Source organism: Triturus cristatus, chromosome 2_2 (assembly GCF_964204655.1).
Source record: "Triturus cristatus chromosome 2_2, aTriCri1.1, whole genome shotgun sequence".
NCBI lineage: Eukaryota > Metazoa > Chordata > Amphibia > Caudata > Salamandridae > Triturus > Triturus cristatus.
In genome coordinates, this window is record NC_140582.1 from 706,809,477 (window position 1) to 706,837,011 (window position 27,535).

Below are 27,535 nucleotides of genomic sequence, written 5' to 3' on the forward strand. Positions count from 1 at the left end.
GAGAAGGATGCGAGAAATTAGCCATCGAGGAAAAAGGAAAGGGATGAATCAAAGAATACTCCAGTTTACGCCAAACCAATAGAGGAGTATCCTCAGACGGTGAAAGATGGGGTAAAATTTGACGTATTAGGAAAGAAGAATGGTATTGTCAAAAGTTCGGAAAATTGACACCACCCCTATCCTTAGGTGCAGATAGAGAAGACAAAGTAATTCGGCCTTTCCGATTGTTCCATAGAAATTTACTTAGAGTATTATTAAGGGTTTTAAAAAATGTTAAAAGGAGCTTCACTGGTAGCATGGCCAGATAAAAATTGATAACAGAGAGCATCATAATTTTAATTGCGTTCAGCCTACCCCACCAAAATAGGTAGAGGGGGGTCAACTTCCCCGACATATGAAGCCCTTTCAGAAGGACATCATCCAAATTAAGTTGAACCATTTTAATGATTGAGGAAAAATATTTGACCCCCCAAACAGATGATGTAGTTAGAGTTCCATTTAAAACCCTCTCCTACATACATGTCTCTTACGCAAAATTCATTTAGCGGGAGAACCTTTGATTTTGTAAAATTTAATGTATAACCCGACAAGATAGCATAGGAAGATAGAAGGTCTGTGAAAGCAGGTAGGGAAACTAAGGGATCGGAACCATATAACAAAATGTCATCAGCATAGGCTGAATTTGATTTCAGTAGTTTTGTGAAGAAAACCCCGAAAAAGAGGAGAGTGTCATAAAGATTGAAGAAAAGGTTCAAGGGATAATATAAAAAGGGGAAAGGGGACAGCCTTGGCGTGTGCCCCTTTGAAAAGTAAAGTATGGGGATTGAGATCCATTAACAAAGACCAAGGTAGCCAGAGAGGAATAAAGCAAACGTATAAAAGACATAATAACAGGACCAAAACCATGCCATTTGAGAGTCTGCATCATAAAAAGCCAATGAAGGTGATCAAAGGCCTTTTCTTCATCTAGAGTGATGGCTGCTAAAGGAGAGGAACTCTTAGAAGCAAGATGTATAATGTTTAAAAATGTTCTGGAGGTATTAGCAAAGGTTCTACCCCTAACAAACACCATTTGTTCTACACCAATCAAATCGCAATAACCTGATTAGGGCGAAGGGCCAGCACTTTGGCAAAGATCTTGCCATCTAGATTTATTAAAGAAATAGGACAACAGTTAGCACAAGTGGAAGGATCTTTGTCCTTCTTTGGAATCAAACAGATCATTGCTTCACAAAAAATGCCACAAGCCTCAATATGAGAGATGAAGTGCTGAAAAAGAGAGAGGAGATGTGGGAGAAGAATCTGAGAGAAGCAAGAGTAAAATTCAGCTGCAAAGCCATCAGGGCCAGGAGCTTTGTCCCTAGGTAATTGAGCTAAAGCTACCTTAATCTCAGAAAGAGATAAGTCTTGATCCAAAAAGGAACAGTCAGGAGGGGGGGAAGAACGGGGAGGAAGAGAGTCAAAAAAAGAATCCAAGGCAATGTCCGAAGGATAGGACTCAGGGGTAAATATGTTTTTATAAAACTCTGTGAAACACTGTAATATCTCTTCATCTTTGATATGAATAGTACCTTTATCATCTATGATGTTCACTATTTTGGATTTTTGGGATTTGGCTTTCAGATAATTTGCTAGCAGTTAACCTGCTATATTGCGTCCGCCGTAAAATGTAGAGTTGATCTTTAGTAACATCCCAGAATCCTCCTCAGTTGATTTTTTGTTAAAGTTCAATTTAGCCTGAACTAATTGTTTAAGAGTATCCCCATTATTAGAAGTGTAATAAGCATGCTCGAGTTGCTTAATAGATGATAATAAAGATGAAGGCTCCTTGAGAAGTTTTTTCTTCTTGACAGCCACATAATGGATGATAAATCCCCTGGCCGTCACTTTGAAAGCATCCCGTACAGTGGGAAATGGTATGTCTGGGCTAGTGTTGATATGAAAAAATTCTAATAGAAAGCTTTTGAATTACTCCACAAAAATAGGAACTTTAAGTAAAAAATTGTTAAAAACCACCTACGAGATTTAGAGGATTCAAATGAAAGATCTATATCAATACAGACCAGCGCATGATCGGATACAAGTATTGAACCAATTTCGGCATGAGTTAGGTTAATGAGAAGTTGAGGAGTCACAAAAATGTAATCAATTCTAGATCTTGAGTGGGAGAGTAAAAAATGAATTCCAAATTGTCTGGGTTATGTATTTTCCAGGCATCCACCAAGCCTCTTGAATGAATAGTGTTTGTAAAGGATTTTTGCATATTATTGGGGATATATCTAGAGGAATATTTCCTGTCTATGAGAGGGTCCACAATCTGATTACAGTCTCCACCCACCAAGAGATTGGAGTTATAAAAGGAATGTAGGATATGTGGCATGGATTGCCAAAACTGTGCATTTAGACCAGTGGGACCGTAAATGATAAGTAGGGAAAAGAGGGTACCATTAATAACAAGGTAGAGAAGGAGTCATCTGCCATCAGCATCCCTCTCCTCCTTTTCTATAGTTAAAGAAAGAGACTTGTGAAATAGTGTCACCACATTTTTCTCTCCTTAGTGGGGGACTGTTAGACCTGTCTGCTTCTGAGAGTGCCCTCACACCATGATTTATTTTGTTCCCCCGTGCCTCCTAAAATTTGTCGCTTTTTATTTGTCTACCAGGACCTTTTTGTGTGTTGTCCCATGGGGCTAGATGCTCCTTGACGCTCAGTTGCTCACCAAGTTCCTGGCACCTATGTACAAGGCGCCTGACGGAACCGGTGGCATTACACACTGAGGTTGTCAACCCTAAAATGGTGGACACCATTGTCCCCTATGAGAGTGACTCCCATTGGAGTCCTTCTGACCTCTGACCCTTTGGAGGTTTTGGCGCACTCTGTGTAACCTGCAAACCTGACAGGAATCCCCTCAGAAGTTACAAGTACACAAAATGGCTGCCTTAGGAAGCCCAGTATGGTGGCTCCTAATGACCAAAAAGACACCTTGGACATGTCATTGACACAGCCAGGGAAGGTTCTAGAACCTTCTGGCTCGTGCTGGCACCCCAGGGCACTGGCTATAAAAGGCCCAGTCCCTGGCGGCCATGATGAGAGAAAAAGTGGAGAAGAGAAGAAACATAGAAGAGGACTTGACACCAGATTGACACCTGCCCTGTTCTCCCCCCCCTGAGGTAGCTGATAGCGCAGGCAGAAGTACAGCCGAGGTTGTTGGCGTGGACCCTGACTGGCGTTCCAGTCAGAAGCGCGAGCAATGACCTCTCGCCTTCAGCGCCTGGCCAGCGAGTGCCCAATTGCCCCTCAGAGACTTTGGCCATAGTTAGAGCCTCCCCGCCTCCCCCAGTGGTGAGATCGCGACTGCGACCCTTGACAGGGCCCCTTCAACTTAAGTGCCTCCTGGCGGGCGTTCAGACGTCTCCGAACCCACCGCCGTCGAAGCGCTGATCGTGGACAGAAGGTGAGGTGCTGCGCTGGGGCGGGGAAAGGCTGGCCTTCATTTGGGCGAGAGTACCGTCTCTGCCCTGCCCAAGTGACTTGGGGACTGTTGTTGTGGGCGGGAACCCCCCCCCGTGAGTGAGATCGGAGGGAGGATCGCGGAGCCCCTGGAACCCCCCTTCGCCCTTGGGAGAAGGGCCATACTGACTGGAGCGCTTACTGGCGCAGCTAAAGTGAGGTGGGACCGTCTCTTCCCCTGAAGTTGCCGCATTGTTCCGGGACTGAGGTGCGGCTCCAATTTTGAACTGTGCGCGCAGGTAGTTTGACCCCTCCGGCAGTCCGTTCGACGGTCTGAGGACTCGTGAACTGAAGCCGCCTTCGGAGACCCCGCCTGCGTTGACAGAAGCGCACAGACTCCTCCGGCCGCAGTAGTATTAAACCGGCTGGCCGCGGAGTGTAATTGCCGTAGTCATTGTATGTCTTTATCTTCCAGATACACGCGCAATATGCTTTAAGTGCAACTAAAGGATTATCACGAGTATCTTGTGCCCAGAGAGCCCGAACCCGTGAACACTTCAAAAACTGTAAGAGCGCGCATTCCGCATTAAATGGCAATCTAAATGTGTTTACCCTGAAAGTGATTAATTGGTGGCAGCGATACCAGTATGACCCTGAGATATTTATGTGAAACGATCGGTATCTAACTTGCTATGCAACTGTGATGTTTTGCTGATATTTATTCCAGTCATTGCTGATATTTATTCCAAATGTATTGAATCCTGATATTTATCCAGTATATTTATTTATTAGAGTCCAACCATTTATTCCTACGCAACCAGTACACAGCTAATCAAACCCATGTAAGAAAGGTGAATGTGATTAACTAATTGAACTTCTTCCAACCCAGAGAACTTTTACATAAACGAAACGTATTTTTCTATAACAGTGGTGTGGTGTCCTTCTTTTTATGTGGTGTGCAGGGAGTTATTATTTGGTCATAGCCGGCTTAACACAACAGCCTTCTACCGCCTTGTCACTCGAGCCAAGCTACCCCCCTTTGTGCTGGGCTTGCCCATCGCAGGTCCAACATAAAATTGGTGGCAGCGGTTGGGATTACGAGCCATGCTGTTGTGAACCTCATAATAATTCAGTGTGCATCACAGGTACACACCCGGAGTATTCTCCCAGCGGCCTTCTAATTCTGTGATTTTGTTTTTTTAAATTCTTTCCTGGAGGTGGGTGGAGGTGATCCTCAGAGAAAGTTCCTATCTTCATAACCTACTTCGGGGTGGTGGTCCACACTTTCAACTGACAAAAATGGAATTCAAAATGTCAGAGCTGGAGACCTATACTGTGGCACAGCTCAGGGAGTTCTGTCAGGAAATGGGAGTGTTCGTTAGGCGAGGAGCCAAGAGAGAGGAGCTCCGTACTAGTCTGCGAGCCTGGGTGGAAGCACACACGGAGGGAACGGTAGAGGAGGAGGAATCAGACAGGGAAACTGTCAGGGAGATGATTACAGAATGTCCCCTGGGGGTGGGTGCGATGTCTATCAGCCCCAAGGTAGCCTCACGGGAGGGCAGTAGTGTGTCATCAAGAGGGTTATCAGAAACCGAGTTAGCCGACAGGAGAGAGGAAAGACAGTTAAGGTGGGAGTTGGCCAAGCTGGAGATGGAAGGGAGGAGGATGGAACATGAGTTCAAGTTACGAGAACTCGACCTCAAGACCATTAACAATACTCCGGGGGGTGTTGAGTCCAAGGAAATTGCCAGGGAGCCCAGGCCCCATTTACCAAAGGACGTAGTCGCCAGTTATTCCGCTGGGGACGACATAGCCAAGTGGCTGGCAGCCTATGAGGTCTCCTTAAGAGCCCATGGGATCCATGAGAAGCACTGGGGTGGTGGATTATACCGGTACATGCCTCCGACAGGAAGGGATGCCCTATTGGCCCTAGACCGGGAGGAACAGGTAGACTACCCCGCCATGAAGGTGGCACTCATTAGGAAGTTTGGGTTGACCCCGGAGAAATACCGGCAAAGGTTTAGGGGTAGCCACAAGCTGAGCTCACAAAATTGGGTTGACTTCCTGGATTTTGCCAAGAAAGCCCTGGAAGGGTGGTCCAAGGTAGTGAGGTGGAGGACTATCAAGGGTTGTATGACTTAATCCTCAAAGAGCATCTACTCGAGAAATGCCTTCCAGAGCTGAGGCAACACCTGGTAGACAGCAAACTTACTTGCCCCCGTAAGCTTGCTGAGGAGGCGGACATTTGGGCAAGTACCCTAGTGTCCACGAAGGGGACTGGAGGAGATTCTCAGAAGTCCGGACAGGGCGCTCCCCTAAGGAAAGAGGGGGGAGATAACAAGAAACAGGAGTTCTCCAAAGGCCCCCAAAATAACTTTAAGGGGAAAAACACCTTTTCCAACCCTAAGGCTAACCCGCAGAAGAACCCTAACCCTGGCCAGAGTCAGCAGCCAAGGGTTGTCCATTGCTTTGAGTGCGGTGGTATTGGACATTACAAAGGAGACCCGAAATGCCCAAAGAGACCACCCCCTCCCGCTGGAGGAAAGGCCCCGGGAGTCGCTAGTGTAGCGCTCGGGGAGGAGATGCCCTTAAGTGAGGGAAGGGAGTGGGCGGGAGTCACCTTAGTGTCCCTGGGTGATCGGGAGATGGTTCCAAAGATCCAGGTGCCCTCGAATACTACCAAGTATGGGCAGTGGGTCACCATCAATGGCCATAGAGGGGAAGCTCTGAGAGATACAGGAGCCAGTATGACTATGGTAAGGAGTCAACTGGTGTCCTCGGAGCAGGTGGTTCCGGGCGTACTTCATCCAGCCGCACTGGCTGACGGCAGAATGGGCCACTATCCTGTGGCTGAGGTTCCCTTTGAGTGGGGAGGGGTTGCAGGTCCACTTCGAGTCGCCGTAAGCCCCGCCGTGCCAGTCGATTGTTTGCTGGGCAATGATATGGAGCACAATGCTTGGAAGGAGGTGGAATACCGGACTCATTCGGAGATGCTGGGTACACCTGATTGGGCCTGTGTGAGTACCAGGTCGGCAACTGCTCGGGAGGAGAAGTCGCAGGGGTCGGAGTCTGGAACAATGGCCCACCCCGTAGCTGCTGATGAGGGAGCATGCCGAGGACAGGAGGAGCCTGCCTCGACGTCCGTGCCCCGTGAGACGGATAGGCCACCTACGGAGGTGGACCCGGAGTCCACGGAGGAGGACATGGTTCCGTTGGAGAACTTACCTATCCCCGCTGATTGGCGAGTGGAGGGAGGTTTGTCCAGGGAGGAACTGAGCAGGGGACAAAGGGAATGTCCCACCCTCAAGGGTCTGAGGCAACAGGCTGAAGCCCAAGCAGCGGGTAACGAGTCTGGGAACTATTGTATTTACTGGGAGGATGGCCTCCTCTACAGTGAACCCAGGGCGCCAGTGCACGGATTGTCACGGGCCCTGGTAGTCCCACAGTGTTACCGAGCCTTCCTGTTAGAGTTGGCTCATGAGATTCCCTTGGCAGGACACTTGGGTCAGGACAAGACCTTTGCCAGGCTTGTCCCCCACTTTTATTGGCCTCGAATGAGGGTGGCGTCCGACGCATATTGTCGGTCGTGTGTGTCATGCCAAGCCAGTGGGAAAACAGGGACGAAGCTGAAGGCTCCCCTGGAACCACTTCCCGTCGTTGGCACCCCCTTTGAAAGGGTGGGCATCGACATTGCTGGGCCCTTAGATCCACTGACAACATCCGGTCACAGGTTTATCCTGGTACTGGTGGATCATGCCACAAGGTATCCAGAGGCAATTCCTCTGAGAACCATCACTGCACCGGTGGTGGCAAAGGCCCTGATGGGGATCTTTACCCGAGTGGGTTTCCCCAAGGAAGTTGTGTCTGATAGGGGGACCAACTTCATGTCAGCATACATGCGGGCAATGTGGAAGGAGTGTGGAGTGACCTACCGGTTCACCACTCCTTATCACCCACAGGCCAATGGCCTTGTGGAAAGGTTCAACAAGACGTTGAAGGGTATGATCAGAAGTCTACCCGAAAGCCTGCGGAGGAAATGGGACGTCCTCCTACCCTGCTTACTTTTTTCCTACAGGGAAGTGCCACAGAAGGGAGTGGGCTTTAGCCCCTTCGAGCTTCTGTATGGGCACCCTGTACGTGGACCTCTCAGCCTGGTGAGGGACTCATGGGAAAAGTCTCCCCGGAAAGTTCCCCAGGACGTGGTGAGCTATATGCTGGCCTTCCGGAGCCAAATGGCTAAGTTGTGGAAGCAAGCTTCTGACAACTTGGAAGCCAGCCAGGCAGTGATGAAAGCGTGGTATGACCACAACGCTCACCCAGTGGAGCGTGAGCCTGGACAGAAGGTGTGGGTGATGGAACCGGGAGAGCTAAACGCTCTTCAGGACCGTTGGACAGGCCCATATGAGGTATTGGAAAAGATGGGCAAGTCTACCTACCTGGTGGACGTCAAGACCCCACGGCATCCACGTCGGGTGCTGCATGCCAATCGCCTCGAGCCCCACTATGAGAGGCCCGAAGTCATGTTGATCCTGGTGACTGATGGATCGGAGGAAGAGGACACTGAGCCTCTCCCCGACCTGTTGGCGTCTCAAGAAAAGGATGGGTCATTGGAGGGAGTGAAACTCTCACCATCCCTAACTCCGGAGCAGCAGGAGGAATGCCGCCAGGTCCTGGGGTCATTCTCTCCTCTGTTCTCCCTTGTCCCGGGTAAGACCCATCTGTGTGTTCATGACGTGGACACCGGCGACAGCCCACCTGTGAAGTCTAAGTCTTACCGGCTGTCGGACAAGGTGAAGGCCAGCATCCGAAGTGAAGTAGCTAAGATGCTGGAGCTCGGAGTTATTGAACCTTCAAATAGCCCTTGGTCTAGCCCGGTGGTTTTAGTTCCTAAAGCTGCACCACCTGGCACCACGCCAGAATTGCGATTCTGCGTGGACTATCGAGGACTTAATTCGGTCACGAAGACCGATGCTCATCCGATCCCTCGGGCGGATGAACTAATTGACCGGTTGGGAGCTGCCCAATATCCGAGTACCATTGACCTCACAGCAGGGTACTGGCAGATTCCTATGACTGGTGGAGCGTGGGAAAGGTCAGCCTTCTCCACACCTGATGGACACTACCAGTTCTGTGTGATGTCCTTTGGGCTCAAGAACGCTCCTGCAACCTTCCAGCGGCTGGTGAACATGATCCTCACTGGGAAGGAAACCTTCTCTGCTGCTTACCTTGACGACATTGCTGTCTTCAGTAGCAGTTGGGAGGATCACTTGCAGCACCTGCAAGACGTTCTCCAGGCCCTGGAACAAGCTGGTCTGACGATCAAGGCCAGCAAGTGTCAGATTGGGCAGGGGTCGGTGGTGTACTTAGGTCACTTGGTGGGCCGGGGAACGGTGCAACCCCTTCAGGCAAAGATTGAGGCAATCGTGGCCTGGGAACCCCCCAAGACCCAGACTGAGGTCCGAGCCTTCCTGGGCCTCACAGGTTACTACAGACGGTTCGTGAAGGGGTATGGCACTATCGTGGCTCCCCTTACTGAACTCACGGCCAAGAAGCAACCCAGGAGAGTCATCTGGACCAAGGCTTGCCAACGAGCCTTCGACACTCTGAAACAGGCATTGTGCAACGCTCCAGTTTTGAAGGCTCCAGACTTCTCGAAGGAATTCATTGTCCAGACAGATGCATCCGACATTGGCATTGGGGCGGTGCTATCGCAACTCAATGAAGAGGGTCTGGATCAGCCCGTGATCTTCCTGTCACGGAGACTACTTCCCCGGGAACAGAGATGGAGTACCATTGAGCGGGAAGCCTTTGCGGTGGTCTGGGCACTGAAGAAGCTGCGACCATACCTGTTTGGTTCGCACTTCCTGGTTCAGACAGACCACCGACCCCTTCGTTGGCTCATGCAGATGAAGGGGGAAAACCCAAAACTGTTGAGGTGGTCTATCTCCCTACAGGGAATGGACTTTCAGGTGGAACATCGGCCCGGAGCTGACCACGCCAATGCAGACTGTCTCTCCAGGTATTTCCGCCTTAGTGTTGAGGACTCCCAAGGGGTTGGGTAGCTCTCCCCACTTTCAGCTGGGGGGACGCGTGTTAGACCTGTCTGCTTCTGAGAGTCCCCTCACACCATGATTTATTTTGTTCCCCCGTGCCTCCTAAAATTTGTCGCTTTTTATTTGTCTACCAGGACCTTTTTGTGTGTTGTCCCATGGGGCTAGATGCTCCTTGACGCTCAGTTGCTCACCAAGTTCCTGGCACCTATGTACAAGGCGCCTGACGGAACCGGTGGCATTACACACTGAGGTTGTCAACCCTAAAATGGTGGACACCATTGTCCCCTATAAGAGTGACTCCCATTGGAGTCCTTCTGACCTCTGACCCTTTGGAGGTTTTGGCGCACTCTGTGTAACCTGCAAACCTGACAGGAATCCCCTCAGAAGTTACAAGTACACAAAATGGCTGCCTTAGGAAGCCCAGTATGGTGGCTCCTAATGACCAAAAAGACACCTTGGAAGGGCCATGTCATTGACACAGCCAGGGAAGGTTCTAGAACCTTCTGGCTCGTGCTGGCACCCCAGGGCACTGGCTATAAAAGGCCCAGTCCCTGGCGGCCATGATGAGAGAAAAAGTGGAGAAGAGAAGAAACATAGAAGAGGACTTGACACCAGATTGACACCTGCCCTGTTCTCCCCCCCCTGAGGCAGCTGATAGCGCAGGCAGAAGTACAGCCGAGGTTGTTGGCGTGGACCCTGACTGGCGTTCCAGTCAGAAGCGCGAGCAGTGACCTCTCACCTTCAGCGCCTGGCCAGCGAGTGCCCAATTGCCCCTCAGAGACTTTGGCCATAGTTAGAGCCTCCCCGCCTCCCCCAGTGGTGAGATCGCGACTGCGACCCTTGACAGGGCCCCTTCAACTTAAGTGCCTCCTGGCGGGCGTTCGGACGTCTCCGAACCCACCGCCGTCGAAGCGCTGATCGTGGACAGAAGGTGAGGTGCTGCGCTGGGGCGGGGAAAGGCTGGCCTTCATTTGGGCGAGAGTACCGTCTCTGCCCTGCCCGAGTGACTTGGGGACTGTTGTTGTGGGCGGGAGCCCCCCCCCCCCGTGAGTGAGATCGGAGGGAGGATCGCGGAGCCCCTGGAACCCCCCTTCGCCCTTGGGAGAAGGGCCATACTGACTGGAGCGCTTACTGGCGCAGCTAAAGTGAGGTGGGACCGTCTCTTCCCCTGAAGTTGCCGCATTGTTCCGGGACTGAGGTGCGGCTCCAATTTTGAACTGTGCGCGCAGGTAGTTTGACCCCTCCGGCAGCCCGTTCGACGGTCTGAGGACTCGTGAACTGAAGCCGCCTTCGGAGACCCCGCCTGCGTTGACAGAAGCGCACAGACTCCTCCGGCCGCAGTAGTATTAAACCGGCTGGCCGCGGAGTGTAATTGCCGTAGTCATTGTATGTCTTTATCTTCCAGATAGACGCGCAATATGCTTTAAGTGCAACTAAAGGATTATCACGAGTATCTTGTGCCCAGAGAGCCCGAACCCGTGAACACTTCAAAAACTGTAAGAGCGCGCATTCCGCATTAAATGGCAATCTAAATGAGTTTACCCTGAAAGTGATTAATTGGTGGCAGCGATACCAGTATGACCCTGAGATATTTATGTGAAACGATCGGTATCTAACTTGCTATGCAACTGTGATGTTTTGCTGATATTTATTCCAGTCATTGCTGATATTTATTCCAAATGTATTGAATCCTGATATTTATCCAGTATATTTATTTATTAGAGTCCAACCATTTATTCCTACGCAACCAGTACACAGCTAATCAAACCCATGTAAGAAAGGTGAATGTGATTAACTAATTGAACTTCTTCCAACCCAGAGAACTTTTACATAAACGAAACGTATTTTTCTATAACAGTGGTGTGGTGTCCTTCTTTTTATGTGGTGTGCAGGGAGTTATTATTTGGTCATAGCCGGCTTAACACAACAGCCTTCTACCGCCTTGTCACTCGAGCCAAGCTACCCCCCTTTGTGCTGGGCTTGCCCATCGCAGGTCCAACAGGGACCAATAAACATGACCCACCCAATGTTTTTTAAGAGAGCTAATACAATTTTCAGTAAGATGAGTTTCCTTGAACATTGCATTCTTAAATTGTAGTCTAGATAGATGAGCAAGCACTCTTTGTTTTCTAATGGTGTTGCGTAAACCCTTCACATTTCAAGACACAATACGGACATTGCCAGTCATAGGGAGAAGGGAAAGGCATTAGGAAACACCATCAGCAGTCTAAAATTGATAACAATATGAATTCACCATGCAAAAATATCAAGCCATCATGTAAAAAAAAGTGCAATAAAAATATGAACAGGAAACAGATTTTTGAAAGGAGAAAAAACAAGGAGAGAGAAAAGAATATTAAGGAGAAGAAAAGAAAAACAGAAAAGAAAAGAGAAAGAAAAGAGAAGAGCTGCAAGTCAAATTATAAAAGGTGAAAAAAGGACCAAAGATTAACTAGTACAGAAAGGAGAGAAGAAAAGAAGGTATGAACTGTTAAAGAAGAAAAGTTGACAAAAAGCCGAGGAACTTCAGTCAAGATAAACAACTAGTGTGAAAGGAAAGACATGGAGAGGCGGGGACGTGTGAAAAGAAAGATGGACAGCAGAGTCAGTGAACTCAAAGGAGAACGACAGCGAACCACAAAAAGAAAACAATAGCTATATATAGAGCAAGGAACAGCAGTTAAAAGAGATAGTACAAAGAGTTAAACCAGATGAATAAGTGATGCAATAAACAGGAAACATGCATATCCATTAAAGAGAATGACACTTACCAACATATGAAGAGGGACTATAAACACTGGGACTAGGCAGGGAAGCACAGGGAATAGGACACCCCGAGGAGGGGAATCTGTGCTAGACAAGAGACATCTGTAAAAAGATAAAGAAAAAGAAAAAACTGAAATTAAAAAAGAAACCACAAAGTTGTTTGGGTAGAACAGCCAGAAAAAGGCAAACACGCAATAACCACCAAGTTAAAGAGGAGCTGACCTAACGGCTAGGGCGGTCGACCTCGAATCTAGGGAACTTGGTTTGAGTCTCGGCAATGATGCTGAACATCCTGTGATTCTGGGCAAATCACTTAATCTCCCCGTGCCTAACAAAAAAACGAATATGTCCTCATGCAACGCAACTGGTGCTATGTAAAGCGCTCCGATACCTTCGGGTCAAGTTCGCACTATATAAAACTCTGTAAAATAAAAAAAATAAAAAATAAAAATATGCAAATTAAGGCAATGAATATCAGTTCATGAAAATTGAAAACATGTTGTGGGCATAGGAACTGAAATATAATAGACAAGTCTATGTTAAGGATTTCCCGAAGTCCATCTCTTCACCTTAGTGGCGAAAAATAAAGTGGCTTAAATCCTCTGGGCAGTCAAATGAAAAGGACCTTTCCTTGTAGGTGACTTTGAAAAAACAGGTATGCACTAGACCATATCTGGCATCCATGGAATGAAGAGCAGGACGAAAGGAAAGGAACTCCTTACGAAAAGTGGCAGTAGCACGAGCCACATCCATGGAGAAAAAAACTCTCTGACCAGACCACAGCATTTGTTTTCTCTGCTTAGCCGCAGATAGTACCATTAACAATTTAGTAAATTCCCCAAAAAGTACAATATTCCCTCTAGAGTGGCTGGCTGAAGACAAAGAAGATGGATTCCCAGATTTTGGGCCAATGTGGTGCGCACGTTGCAAATTAAGATCAGTACCCTCTTTAAGACCAACTATTTTAGGAATATGAATCTTAAGAAAGGCAAGCATATCAGTTCCTTCTGCCCCTTCAGGAATTACATAAATTCTGAGGTTATTGCATCTGTTGCGATTCTCCAAGTCCTCCGTTTGCTGTTTAAGGAGAACTATTTCTTTGGACTTAGCGTCAATTTTAGTGGCCACATCCTGAGCATCGCTAATCTTTTGCTCCACCACCGAAACTCTGGACTCTAAACTAGTCCATTTCTCCTCCAGTCTCTAAAGAGTAGCATTGGTGTCGATAACAAAGGGTTTCAAAAGCTTTTTTCCTCCATAAGGTCATCAAGAGTTAGAGGCAATGGTGACTTTGTAGGGGAGCAGGGCTCCTTTTTTGGCGTTTAGAAGTGGTAATGGAGTCTTTACGAACAGATAACATGTTTGTAGATGTAGTCTTTTGACCAGATGAGGTGGAGGGCTCCCTATGAAGTAGAAAAATATGGCACTGAATGTAACAAAGCCAAAAGTGACACACTAATATTAGGGGCAAACCAATATACACAGAGCACCAAAGTAAATCCAATACGGTTTGAATGAGGTGAAGAGAAAACACCAATATCCCCTCCGTTGGATGCCAACCTGACAGTCCTTATGTTTAGGTGATGCCTTAAGAACTGGTGGTGCAGGAAAAGCAGAAGAGGTCCATCTAACAGCAAAACAGGTGTGCCAAGCAGTCAGAGAGGCTAGAAATCGGCAGTAGAGATTAACTTTAAAAAAAAGGAATGAAAAAACTGTGCACTGCCTACAAACTAAAGAGAATATGTGCTGAAAATAGCCCTAAAACATTGACAATGCATAGCTGGAATGCTGGTTGAGGTAGCGCGTCAGCAGGGGAAAGAGCCGTTCACCGCTGCATACCGCAATAAAGAAAATGGTGGCTGCGACCACCAAGCCTGAGAGAAACGCGATTCTGGGGAAAACAGCATCAAAAACGGCTTAACAGAAGTCAAAAAGAAAAAAATACCTGCACCCCGACGTTCACGTGATCTAAACCCCCACTTAATTACCCTCTGAGGCAAGTACTGCTGCTCCTAGGTACGCTGGTTCACGGTTGAAACGCAGAGCTTCACTAAGCCGTGGCCATCTTGCGGCGTATCAGCCACGCCCCCCCCCTCAACTCCGGCTTCTTGAGACAGAGAAGCAACACCTCCGACGGGTCCTACCTGCACCCAGGTGTGCCTGAATAGAGAGACAAAGCGGCAGGATTAGTACAGGGGGTAGTCACGGTGGGTAATTACATCTTTGACCACCCTAACCCCAAACAATTGATACTCAAAATAAGGTTTGGTAAAATGCAGACTTATTTTTTAGTTTATAGGTGGATTTCTATCTGAATGAAAATAGGAGGAAGAAAGAAAAAGACTCATTTTGCTTACTACTGATTGAAAACAGAGTGAGCCATAACGTTAATATTAGTTAATTAAGTGTTTAACATTCTACTACTTTGACAGCCAGTCATCTTTTGTCATGCACTCTCTGCAGGTGAGGTAGCTTGCATGCCTGCTGTTGGACGTACATGGGTGTTCTCATTAACTTTCTTTTTATGCCTGCCAATATAACAGCTTCTCACAATCGTAATGTTTGTCTTAAATTTGTGTTTGCTCATTTTTCTACTGTAGGCATTGTCGTGTAGTTCTTATAAACCTACATAGGATCTGCACGTTTAGACAACATATACTGTAGGAATAAAGTCAGACTGATTCTAGACGCCCCTATCGAATATGTTGGCCTGTATACCAGCTAGCTCACAGTGCCACTAGAAACCCCTCTTACCTAGGAGAGAATAGTTCTTGGCAACTATCGAACATGACAACCCTGTCCCATCGGGGATCGTGGAAAACAGTGTACTCCTTTTCGCTCAGTCACTCATGCTCACTTTGTCTCAGAGAGATACACAGAATAAATGGTAGGGACGTTTCTCAATTAGCATTTATTGAACCATCGACATTTTAGTGCCAAATATGTGTTCTGAAACAACCATTAGACAGTGACAGATCTAAATGAGTATAAGCACTAACAGAGTAAAAGGATGGTAGATTTCTACCATCGTGCTAAACCAATGAATACAGGCAAGTATATAAAATACATGACAGTAGAATGCATACTCCTATGATACGTCCCTAACTAGATGTACCTAAGTGTACCTATCATGTATGTGGGTGTAAAGCCAAGAATTCCTTAAGGATAAAGTCAACCTCATTACCTCAAGAGAGAGACTGTGGGACCCTGTACTTGGTATTGAGAGGGACACCTGTCAGACCACTGTGAGCTGGAGTGTCTGCGTGCAGGAGCCTCAGGGTCTCGCGTCAGTGTGTCAAAATGCAAGTCCTTTTCTCCTCTGACCATCTCAACAAGAGATGATGTTTATATATACCCAAAGTGGTACCCTCTGTGGATATACCTTGCTGTGTCATGTCGGACTGGGATGACGGAAGGAATTACACTTATACGTAGCTTTTATGAAGGAGATGGTAGGCCTGCTGTGATTCCAAGAATGCTCATGCATAATGAATGAGGCTTAAGCTTTTCGGAGAAAACCCCATGTCATCTTTGGACATTACTGTAACTAGCTAAAAGGTCAGTACTAAGAACCGTTATATAGTGTGATGGAAGGGAGAATATAGGTGAAAGGTTAAGTGACTCCCTGAGCCTATATTAGGGTACCTATATGGAACCTAACAGCATCTGAGTCTTTTATAATTATTATTTGCATCGGGTGCTTTTTTCTTGCTTTGCCTCCACACAGCAGTGACTCAGCATTCCAACTCAAATGTTGGGTCTAGGCATTGAGCCTCTGACCAGGCAGACAATCAGGCAGTCGATTTATCTGCTTGGTGAATAGAGTGTAGCTTGAATTGAGTGGCCTTTGTACTCTTCTTGTATGCCAGCTTTCAAGCTAGAGCTGCTGCACATTCCAGCAGGCGACGATGTAAGTAGATACATAGAAATGCACGTATGCACATGGATATGATTGCCCAGGGGTGCATGCAAACAACTGTATTCAATCTACCACGAATTGGCAACAAACCAATGAGCTTCTTAACAATGGAAGAAAGTCACAGGATGGCTGCATCACCTCTCAAGTCCCTCCTAATTTGGAAAACATCAGAGCTCTGCATCCTCAGCAGTCAAACTTGAGAAGCGCATAGAGTGTACCATAGAAGCAAATAGAGTGTGCCCTAGAAGCACATAAAGTGTGCCATAGAAGCACATAGAGTGTGCCATAGAAGCACATAGAGTGTGCCATAGAAACGCATAGAGTGTGCCTTAGAAGTGCATAGAGTGTGCCATAGAAGCGCATAGAGTATACCCTAGAAGCGCATTGAGTGTGCCAGAGAAGCACATAGAGTGTGCCTTAGAATCCCATGGAGTATGTCCTAGAAGCACATAGAGTGTGCCATAGAAGCGCATAGAGTGTACCCTAGGAGCCCATAGAGCATGGCCAAGAAGCACATAGAGTGTGCCCTAGAAGGGCATTAAGTGTGCCCTAGAAGTGCATAGAGTGTGACATAGAAGCGCATAGAGTATACCCTAGAAGTGCATAGAGTGTTCCTTAGAAGCACAGAGTGTGCCCTAGAAGTGCATAGAGTGTGCGCTAGAAGTGCATAGAGTATACCCTAGAAGTGCATAGAGTGTTCCTTAGAAGCACAGAGTGTGCCCTAGAAGTGCATAGAGTGTGCGCTAGAAGTGCATAGAGTATACCGTAGAAGTGCATAGAGTGTTCCTTAGAAGCACAGAGTGTGCCCTAGAAGTGCATAGAGTGTGCGCTAGAAGTGCATAGAGTATACCCTAGAAGTGCATAGAGTGTTCCTTAGAAGTGCATAGAGTGTGCCCTAGCCTTTACATTTACTGTTCCTAAGGGCGCTGGGGCATCTTCTCCTTCACAGAAACTAAAGTGCATTTCATTAAGCACGGGAGACGTTTGAGGAGCTCAGAAATTGGATTCTGTGTTGGTCTTGAAGTACAAGGCTCTTTGGGGTAAACTATAAAGTATGAGGTTGTCAAAGAATTGAATGGGATAAATATGTTTTTCCTGTGCAGGAGCTGATCTGTGTTCAGCTGAACCCATGCATGATGTGCTCTCACAACTCAACATGAATTCCCGTAGATGGCTGTGGAGTGCTCCAGTTCCATTACCAATGGCAGAGATTCATTGATTCATTCATTACGGTTTTTAATCTTGTTTGATAATTGCTTTTCCCAAATAGAGTATTTTTAAACTTAAAAAAATAATTCCAAAGTGCACACAACTCAGAGCGCAACATTCTTTTCATTTTCTATTAAACATTAGCTTCTTTGTGAATGAGGAGTTATGTATTACACGTGTGCAGCACCATGGCTGAAGGGATTTATTGGAAGAACATCAGGCTTTGCTTCATTATAAGATGCTTTATTGAAGCAGCAGTATCAAAGCTGAATGAGGTAAAAACCCCAACGGGTTATCCAACAAGTACATTCCTGAGGGGAAAGGGCACAGCCATTTCAGATTTAGTTGAACAGGCTCTAAATGTATTTATGGAAAGTTCGTTTTAGGGTTTATGAATGCCATGCAGCACTCTGTCTGTTGCACTTAAGAAATAAAATAGAACATATAACACAAGAGCATAGAACATATAACACGAGAGCAGGCTCGTTATAAATGATAACAGCTGGGTAATTGGGCTTCACGTGAATATATAATTCGATTTAGTTTATAATCCTAATCAACTACTTTTAGGTTTTCAGGATTGGTTTTGTAGACTCAATATTTATGATAGTATAGGTGTCAGACCCTTTTCAGTGGGCCATGGGGCAGGCAATGGTTACTGGGCCACAGCCATGGGGCATAGAGTCGTTTTCTTTGCATGTCGTAGGGGCTGTCCTATTATGATTCTGCAAAATGGGCCAAGTACAACCCCTTCATCACTTGAACATCGGTGGTAGCAATTGTGAGCAGACAAAGGTTTCTCAAGAAGTTAATGTGGGGGGAGGTGGGGAAGCTCAGAACTCAACAAACAACCAGAAGTGCAATAACTGGTTGTCCAATCCAGAGCTTTACTTAGTTACTATTAATATACACACATAAAAGGAAATACTACACAGATGATAGTAGCAGGTGCAAATGCACTGTTGTTTGGACTACTGCACCATGGCATATCACCCACTCCTTCTCTTCACTCAGGTGCTCCTCCTTTGGTGAGTCTAGGCTGGCTCCCTGAGGTCAAAGTGTCTTGTGGAGCACAAATTAAGGCTCAGGTGTAGATTACTTAAACTCAGTAATGATAGCACTCAGTTCAGTAAAGATGCCTCAATGCAGTCTCAGGAAAACACAAATCTCTGCCGGCATCACGCTTCTCTGCCCACTTCTGGGAGCAGACACTCCAATTGTAATTGCAGCCCTCAGTCTGGGTAAACCATGGCATGGCTGGGAAGCAGGAGCCGCTGCCTGAAGTCCTGTGTGCCCACAACAGGCATTGGACCTGCTTCTGGGTTGCATGGTGATGCGTAGCAGGTGGGCTGCAAGGTACACTTCGGGAATGCAGGAGCGGTGACCACCACACACCCAGTTCTTGGTCATGTCTGTGAAGTCTGCCATTGCACAGTTCTGAGTTATGGCAGCAAGGTAAGCTGCAATTGCTCTTTCTGCATAGGGGCAAGATCATCTACCCGATAAGCGGTTCCCTCTAGGAAACGCGATTCTGGAGAGACTGCACACATCCTTCCTAGGGTTAACAGACACGTCTATGAAGTTTTCCATCTCCTAGCATACCCTCTCAGCACTGGAATCTTTTGTTTTTGTAAACATTTTTTTATTGAATCGAACAAGCACAGCAATGCAGTTTATCCAAGAAAGAAACAAAGATGGAGAGAACACAGTCAGATACATTACACAACAGGTTGATGTGCATACATCAATATCACCCCGGCACATCAGTCCAGTGTCTCTTCTCCAGCATTAAATAAATCATGTAGTCTGGTTTAGCTACAGCATAGTTCCACCGTCGGGGATAAACAAATGTCCCCCTATGTCTAGTCCATGCATCCCACTTTCGATCCCATTTTTTGGGGCATCCTCTATGTTTGAATACACCCTTCTCTGCAACCATGGCTCGGTCCATATCAGTGGCCCAATGCACACCCCCGGCATCTCTCTCACACCCCACTTCTGCACAATTTTGCATTTTTCAATGGTTCAGCACTGGAATCCTGCTGCACTTCCTCGACAGTCACTCCTGCAGCAGGGCTTGCAGGCTCATTCCATCTCGTAGCAGGGAGGTTGACGTCTAGGCACTGTGGGTCAGAGCAGGGCTGGCTTTAGGTCGGTGCGACAGGTGTGGCATAGCTGGGTGCTGACCTGGAGGGGGGCACTGAGCTCAGGGGGGGCACTGTGTTTATCAATATCATAAGATTTAAAAGCACATGCTCAAGAGTTCCTTGTCCGTCCAGCTTTCAGGCACCAATAAAAATGTCAAGATAACTCTTGTGATTAATGTTCCTGCTAGAGAAAGAGATTGGAGTTTTGTCTAGTGGCAGTTTTGATTCAATTCACCATAAAGTAGCACAGAGGGTTAATATGCCGGCAACTAAGAACAGATCTGTAGTTTGTGTGGGTAGCTGAGTGTATTAGAAAACTCAGCCTTTGACAGTGCTTTAAAACGAATGAAATGTAAGTGAGAGAGGGGCTATGGTGAGATAAGGGGCACTTTGCCTTGTGGTGGTGAGAGAATCCGAGGAGGAAGTCATGGTGAGGAGGATGGTGCCAAAAAAGATTGTCGCACCAGGTGCCAGCAGCGCTAAAGCCAGCCCTGGATCAGAGGAAGAGCTTCTTCTAGGAAGGCAAGATTTCAGGTGATGTCCACTCATCTCTAGGAAACTAGTTATCAGACAGACACCAGCTCTCATTGCACTGCAGTCCTCTGAGTACTCTGTGGAGCGCTACCTTCCATGCTCAAAGAGAACTTGGAACTGGAACAACAATCCAGTGAGCGGCTTCCACTTTTATACAGTCAAACAACACTGGACATGTGTATCCAATATCTGCACTTTAAAAACCAATGTCAAGTGTCCTTATAAGGTTGCCCTCCAGGCACAGTCTTCGTGTAGAATGATGCTCCTCACAGCAGGGTAGTCTCCAACATGAAGCATCCACAACAGAGGCACAAACAGGTGTGAGATTTCTGCACTTGGCTAACAACAGGGATCAGGGGAAAAACAAAAGGGAGACTGCAGTCTCACCCTTCACACCCACTATCTACCAAATAGCAATACTATAGGAAGACTAATTAGCAGCTCCTCTCAGCAAAAGGCCTAGCTGAATTACTTTGTCCCCTTTTTAGTGTCTAGGTCTCCTCCCTCCAGTTTCAGGAACGTCAGCAATACACTTACACTGTCTGAGAAAAGGACCCACAAGCTTCCATTACTCTGGGTCACTCATACACACAATGCTTGTACCACACAGGCTACATACACAAACACACAACATACACTTTGAATGTTAGCGCTAGGACCTGTGTTAGTGCCGACAAGCAGAACTTAACAAGAATGGACCAATAGGTCTAATACATTGTTTTTGCAATATTAAGCAAAATACAGCCCAGGAAGAAAAATACAGGCTTCCTAAACCCTGTGGCAAAGTGCAGGCTCAAACTTACCAACTTGAGACACGAAACCTGGTGGACTGCACCCCACAAACCACCTGTGCATTACATGAGGATGGTGCTTTCCGGGAAACTATCATTTCTGTGAGACTCATAGAAATATTTGTTGTTAGTGAGTGCCAAATCTCTTTTCATCATGAATAGACACACTCAAGATTAAACTCTATGGATATATTTTAGGACTTTATTAACATCAACGCCCTATAGCAGGAGATCATTTGAATGGATGGTATGTATGGTTTTGTCAATGAAAGTGATTAATAAGCAAAATATTTGTAAAAATTGCAACATCGTAATGGTCCTTCAGAATTTCATTGCATGAAACACTAGGACCAGTCTCTGTTCTCCAACCATTTCTTTCTTGCCCCTAGATAATCTTTCTTAGCACCAAAGGGGCCTCTATGAGTTTCTAAGGTGGCTTCTCACCTGCATACCTTAGTCGAACAACAGTTGTGTTGTTCGGTATTGAAAAGGTTGTTCTCTGTACCTGAGTTCAGTTAGTTGTAGCCTTCCCAGCATGCCCAAAAGGTCAAACTGCCTCGAGAAGCCTGCCTGTGATCTTCACAAAATATGTTTACAGCTCTGCTTGCACAACCCAGGTCTCCCAGGAAGTCGGACATTGTCCTCTCTGCCATTTACTTACCCTTCCCCAACATAAATCTACTTTTCTGATTATTTTGAAAAAGCAGGCCTCACAATGAATGATGTCAGATGCAAGAATTAACATATTAATCTTGTTGCATCTTCAGTTAATTATATAAAGGATTATAAATCATATGAATACGTCTATATTGATGTATTGTACACTATCAAACTATAATAAAGCAAATGGTATATATTATACATGTTGAAGCAATACTAAAAGCAATATGCATTGATAAAAGATATGTGCATTAAAATATGTATATCAAATGCAAAAGGGGCGGGTAAGTGGAAAATGCAAAGATTACATCAAGCCTCCACTCCTTCAGGGGCGGCTCCTCCGCTAAGGCAAAGGAGCATCGCCCAACTGCTCTTTGACCAGGAAAAATAAAACGATAATAACATACTTATTATCATTTTCTTTTTTGCAGGTTCAGAGCTGGGTTAGGGCGGGGCTGGGGGCACAGGGGGAGGAGTGTTTTGCACACTCCAAGTGCGTATGACTGCTTGGCCGACTGTTGTGGCCCGGCCAAACAGTCATGCGCACTTTGCATGTTCCCCACCAAGCTGCATTACACAGCCTGGTGTGGAACATGCCCCTAGTATCCATCTGAGTGCCGATCCACAATGCTCAGACCAATGTGATTGGCTTAGGGGAGCCTGGATGCTTCCTAGTTCCAGGACTCACTACTGCACTACTTAGACACAGGAACAAGGATCTGATCACAACTATGGATTCATAAAACACAGAATGCTGCCAACACTAATCTACATTCTTAACCCACAATAGGGACAGTAGCCCATGACAGAAAAATGAGAGCATGTTTGGTATGCCTCTCCAGGTCATAGGGTCGGTCTAGGTCCTCATTCATATCAAGGAACACTGTTATTCTTCATGCAATTACATGGGCAATATTGATACATTGTGAGATCGTCTATTGACCATTGACTCCATTTTCCTCTAACTCTCTAACTACTGGCCAGCTCCTTTGAGTGACCTCGACGCAGAGTGTAGTCAGCATCTGCAGTGCAGATGAAGGGAGAGGGGAGCTTCTAAAAGTCTCTCTCTATGTTGGTAAAGAGTATAAAGACGGAGACGTCTAGGCACTTGACAGGAACTCTCCTGGGAGTGGAGGCACTGCCCAGGGGTATGTTGCCCGGTGGAGGCTCTCCCTGTCTGAGACTGCCAACGGGTTCCCCACTCGTGCTGGCAAGGATGATGAAGCTAAACAGACAGCTGGTGAAGTAGTCCAAGTTTTAATTATTCATTCTTGTGTACATGCAGTTATCTTTCAATGCATTTATTCTTATGTAAATACATTCACTATATGCATTTATTTTAGATGTGCATTATTGCCATTTTATATATAGGAACTTGCTGCAATAAATATGCCCCTTTACAATTAGTTTTGAGCTTTGTTTATGTTGTATTTTGGTATTCTAAAGTGTGTAGAGTCCTATTTTGAAAAGTGTTTACTTTGTGTCCTGGTGCTTTGAAGTCTGGCTCAGGTGTTCTGAAGAAAAGCAAGACAGACACTAAATTGGTGTGAGACAATTGCCATAATCGAAAAGCAGGATAGTAGATATAGTTGAGCACTCAGGGTAGGGAACCACGATTGAACACCATGCAGAAGACATTCCCATTCTAACTATAGGGAATGTTTCAAATGAAATGTATTTTCTGTTTTTTTAAGAGAGGCTGGTTTCTGCTAATTATTTATTAATGTTTTAAATGCACTAAAATAGTATATAAAATGAATACATGCTATAAGAATTCAGGACAACCTATTCTCGGGTAACCAAGAAAGTGAGAACTCCTGTTTACCATTCATAATGTCCTATCATTGATAATTCTGGATGATATATGCATTAAAGAATTCAAGAAATTGAAAGAATGGTGGAATTTGCAAAAATATCAACAGACATGGTTGCACCAGCTATACACCAATTTGCAGAGCTGCAAAGCAACATTGTTTGTTAGTAGGAAATGCAGCAAGTACTCCTCCTCTTTTTCCATACTTGTGATTGTGAGTCTGCACACAATAATCCAAGCAGCACCTCAGCAAGCAAACAACCATTTGCAACTTTACATTCAAATTCTGGGGGAAGGGTGCAGTTGCAGTTGCACTTCATATTGATCTGAAAGACACTAGAAAGTCCATCTCCTCTCCTGCTTGTTGGTACGTTCAGTGTTGTGTGTGCACCAGTGGAAAATATTGGATGAGCGCCCGAACATTAATGCTGAGTAACACAACTTTTTGCTGACCAGTGGTTTACTAACAGAGTGGGTCAGAAAGTGAAAGTTTCTCGATAAACCCTATCAGGTGAAAAATCCCAGGGCTCCAAGTAGGGAGAGCAGCTCAAGCTGAATGGTTCCCTCATAAAAACAAGAAATACAAAGGGGGAAATGATACCTAAAGCTGTCCAGGTTGCATCTGTTTTAATGAGGTCAGCATGGCATGACAACCTCAAACAGAAAAGCCTTAGGCTCACATCAAATCAGCAAATATTCAATCTGCCTTTCCACCTCAGGTGTGATCAGTATTCTTTTGAAAGGATACATTTGTTTGAAGGGTCGAGTCAATCAGTGGTATCTTAGGACAACAGGCTACACTGGGCAGTCAATGTGTAGCTTAATGCTTTTTTTCCCTTTTAGACAACCAAATGCTTGGAAGTTTGTGTTGCTTGGTTTGGGGGGGCTGAATCCACAGTGTGGAGGTGTAGAGCTTCAGTGGTGCAGCAGCTCGGTGACGCCCTTTTCCCTTTTTCGTTAAAAATGTGTGTGGCAGGAATGCATAGTTCTTGTGTGTGATGTTGGTAACGAATGTCCCACTGAACCACCATAGGTGTAGATGCACACCTGGGATACTGCCAAGTGGTAGATTTGGTTTGTGTCATATAGCATTCACAGGACCGTATGTGACTATAAGATCGGAGAAGGTTTGTCCCAGTAGTTTAATCTAGCAATTGAGGGTCTGGTAGTCTCTGTGACACATCGTTGTCCATTAATAAATCCTGGATTGCTTCAGTAGATTTTTGCCCACGCAATTGGTGTTCTAGTCTCTTTAGGTTGACTAGTTCAGACATTTTGTTGGGTAGACATCTTCCCAGTGCATTTTGATGGTATTCACACTGACTGACGTACTTTTGTAAAATGGTTTGGTTGGCTTTGCCGCAGGATGTGCTAGGATACCTGACACCACAATATTTGCATGCAGTCCTTCATTTTCAGTGACTTGAATTGTGTAGGTAGATTAACACTGGTGTCTCTTGGTTCTGATCTTATGGTCATATTGACGAATGTGTGTGGATTCTATTTGTGAGAATGCCCTAGAGAAAAGACAGTCTGCAGAGTATTATCTTTAGTCCAAGCAGAATGGGCTGCAGAAACGTAACTGATCAACAAACAGGGATGGGTTTGACGTGAACCTGATCTTCAATATGTAGAAGGGTGTGCGCTGGCAAGTTTGCAAATGGCCTGTATCATCAAGACCACTGGTGAGGTATGTGCTGATGGATGCCACAGATAGTCATAACTTTTGAGGGTGCTCTGTTCAGAAATATCTAGAATAGTTTGTGGACTTGGTCCACTTACAGGCACAATGTTTTTCTGCCCCAGTGGTCTCTTTCAATGCAACAAAATAATGATCTAGCCTAGTCGCCCAAAGATTTCAGTGGGTTGGCGAAGAGGATGATGCACTTGTCATTCTGAAGGATGGAAGAGGGCTAAGACATACCACATTCATGAAAAGCAGTCAAGATGAAGTGGGAGAGTTTCTTCTGCACACCTAAAAATTACAAGAAGGATGGGGGTAACATGACCACACGTGGAGGAATATTGGTTTCCTTGTTAGAGTCAATGGTTTGTAGGAGCCCTATCGTCGCAGAAACCACTGCCAGGCAACCCTGGGCAGAACCTGCCTGCCATATTGGGGCTTGCGCATTCTTTCAAATCATGACTGAAGAGAACCATTCGCTAAAGTGTTGGGCAGGGCTCATTCACCGAGGACACACATGTAGGACTGCATATCCTTCGTCTTCGTCAGATTGGGGCCTGGTAAGCTCACTGGTGGTGCGCTGGCGGCTGGCTGGGCCACACAGCATAGACAGGCAAGGGATGTGCTCCCCCAGAGAGAGAGACGGATCGTGACTGGTACCACCCTGTGGTCCCTTGCGGGCTCGTCGCCAGTGAGGTGTGCTCAAGTCTAGCAGCAGAGGGACATGCAGAGTAAACAACACGGATGCCAGGGTCTGGCGCTGCACTCACCTTTTGATCCCACCCTTATAATTCACATGATGTCACTAGTGAACAACATACTGGGATAAAAGTGTCAGGGAGGAAGGTAACAGAACATCGGGGCGCTCCATGGGTGTTAGGAGCCGCTTTCATGAACACGACAGTGTAAACTGCGCAGGCATGAATATAGGTATCCTTCTAAAGGCATATGGTAAAATAAACCACAATTTCTTAGAGAAAGATGTCGAGAATACAAAGGTCCGTCTTGTTATTAAATATTGCTGAGTTTCCTAACAATCACATCGTGCCTGTTTTAAGTGCAGTTTATGTGACTGGATATATCCTGTTTATCTCATATGTGCAGCAGCCAATAAAGGCGTGTTTATATACGCACAAACAGCCCCTTATAAAATACACTGTTGACGGAAGATTGCAGACTTTGACACAATACAGGACGCATAAGTACAAATACACGCGTTTCCTTTCACTATTGTAGTCACATATTTGTAGCTCTTTGTTTTACAAATTTGCCTGTTAATGTTCAGACAGCAGATGATTCAAAACTTGCAGCTCACAGGCATGGCGTCACGTACGGGAACTACTGAGAAGCAAGAGTAAATATTTTGCGCACGTCTTTTCAAATCCATAAAGGTAACATCAACGCAACGCAGTCTGTGCTGCTGTTAGTGTTAATAGTCACCCCCCCCCGTCCTGAGTGTGAGTAAAAGGGGCGCGCGACAGTGGAAGGAATTACTCTTACCAGCCTGTGTTTATGGCAGGTTTTTATAGCGCGATCTAGCCCAGTAGGTGTTGGAGCGTTTTACTGTTACATGAGCACCACTTCTATTACACATTCATTATTTTTGTAGACACGGGGAGATTACGTCATTTGCCCAGAATCATAGGGTGTCGCGTCGACGCCGAGACTCGAACTTGGTTCCCTAGGTCTAAAGACGACAGCTCTGGCCGTTAAGGCACAGCCACATCACAACTTAACACGTAGCCTCCGTCACCACTGGCACCATGCCACCCATCGTCTTTGCCGGTGGGAGCGGTGCTGCCCATCACCAAAGCTCCCGTACTCTCAGTAAATAAATCAGAAATGTGCAAGCATACCTTTAGAACAGCCGCACCGCGGGAGGTGTCTGCCGTGCCCACTGACGCCCCTCTGCTGCCCCGCGAGTTGCAGCATCCCCAGCACGAGTCACGCAGCAGCGACCGGGGCGGCACACACTGACCAGCATTCAAGGGGTCCCCATGGAAACCCCATTCAGTACACCGAGGGACGGGTGGGGGAGTGAATGGTGACCTCCTCCTCTGGATGCCAGCAAAGGTGGGGCGCCGTGGCTGATGGGACAGGGTCCCCACCCGCGTATAATGTGTGGAAGAAGAGTTGGCATCCTTCTGGAAAGACACTGTAACGCCCGCTACCGCGTGGCTTCACCACTCCCGGCTACGGGACTTTAATCCATGTTATCCTTGTTCCCAGTACAGGGCTCGCAGCTGCTCTCGGCACACATCCGGCTTCATTCACACCCTTGCTGTGTCTCGCTGGAAACCATCCTAATGGGTCTCTTGTGTGTAGGACTCCGCACATTTATACACTTCTGGAAACCTATGCGAGTCCACTCTTTCATGATCAGCAGCTATGACGCCACCTGCTGGCGGCTAGTGTAACAGTAGAACGCCAGCACAGCATCATTTCCAGCAAGAGAAACACGCATGCGGCAGAGATGTAACAAGCATTTGCAATGCAATTGGTCTCGCAT

The 27,535-nt window shown here is 46.5% G+C and overlaps 1 protein-coding gene across 1 annotated transcript in view; it reads right to left on the bottom strand.

Annotated features, from left to right (window-relative positions):
• Positions 1-27,316, bottom strand: part of LOC146862667 (uncharacterized) — a 457,539-nt gene extending 430,223 nt beyond the window's left edge. Inside the window, exons 1-2 of the mRNA XM_085641888.1 lie at positions 26,883-27,316; positions 12,275-12,371 (exon numbers count right to left, since the gene is read on the bottom strand). The gene's annotated coding sequence lies outside the window, so the exon portion shown is untranslated. The remainder of the gene's footprint in view (positions 1-12,274; positions 12,372-26,882) is intronic.
• Positions 27,317-27,535: the final 219 nt, after the last annotated feature.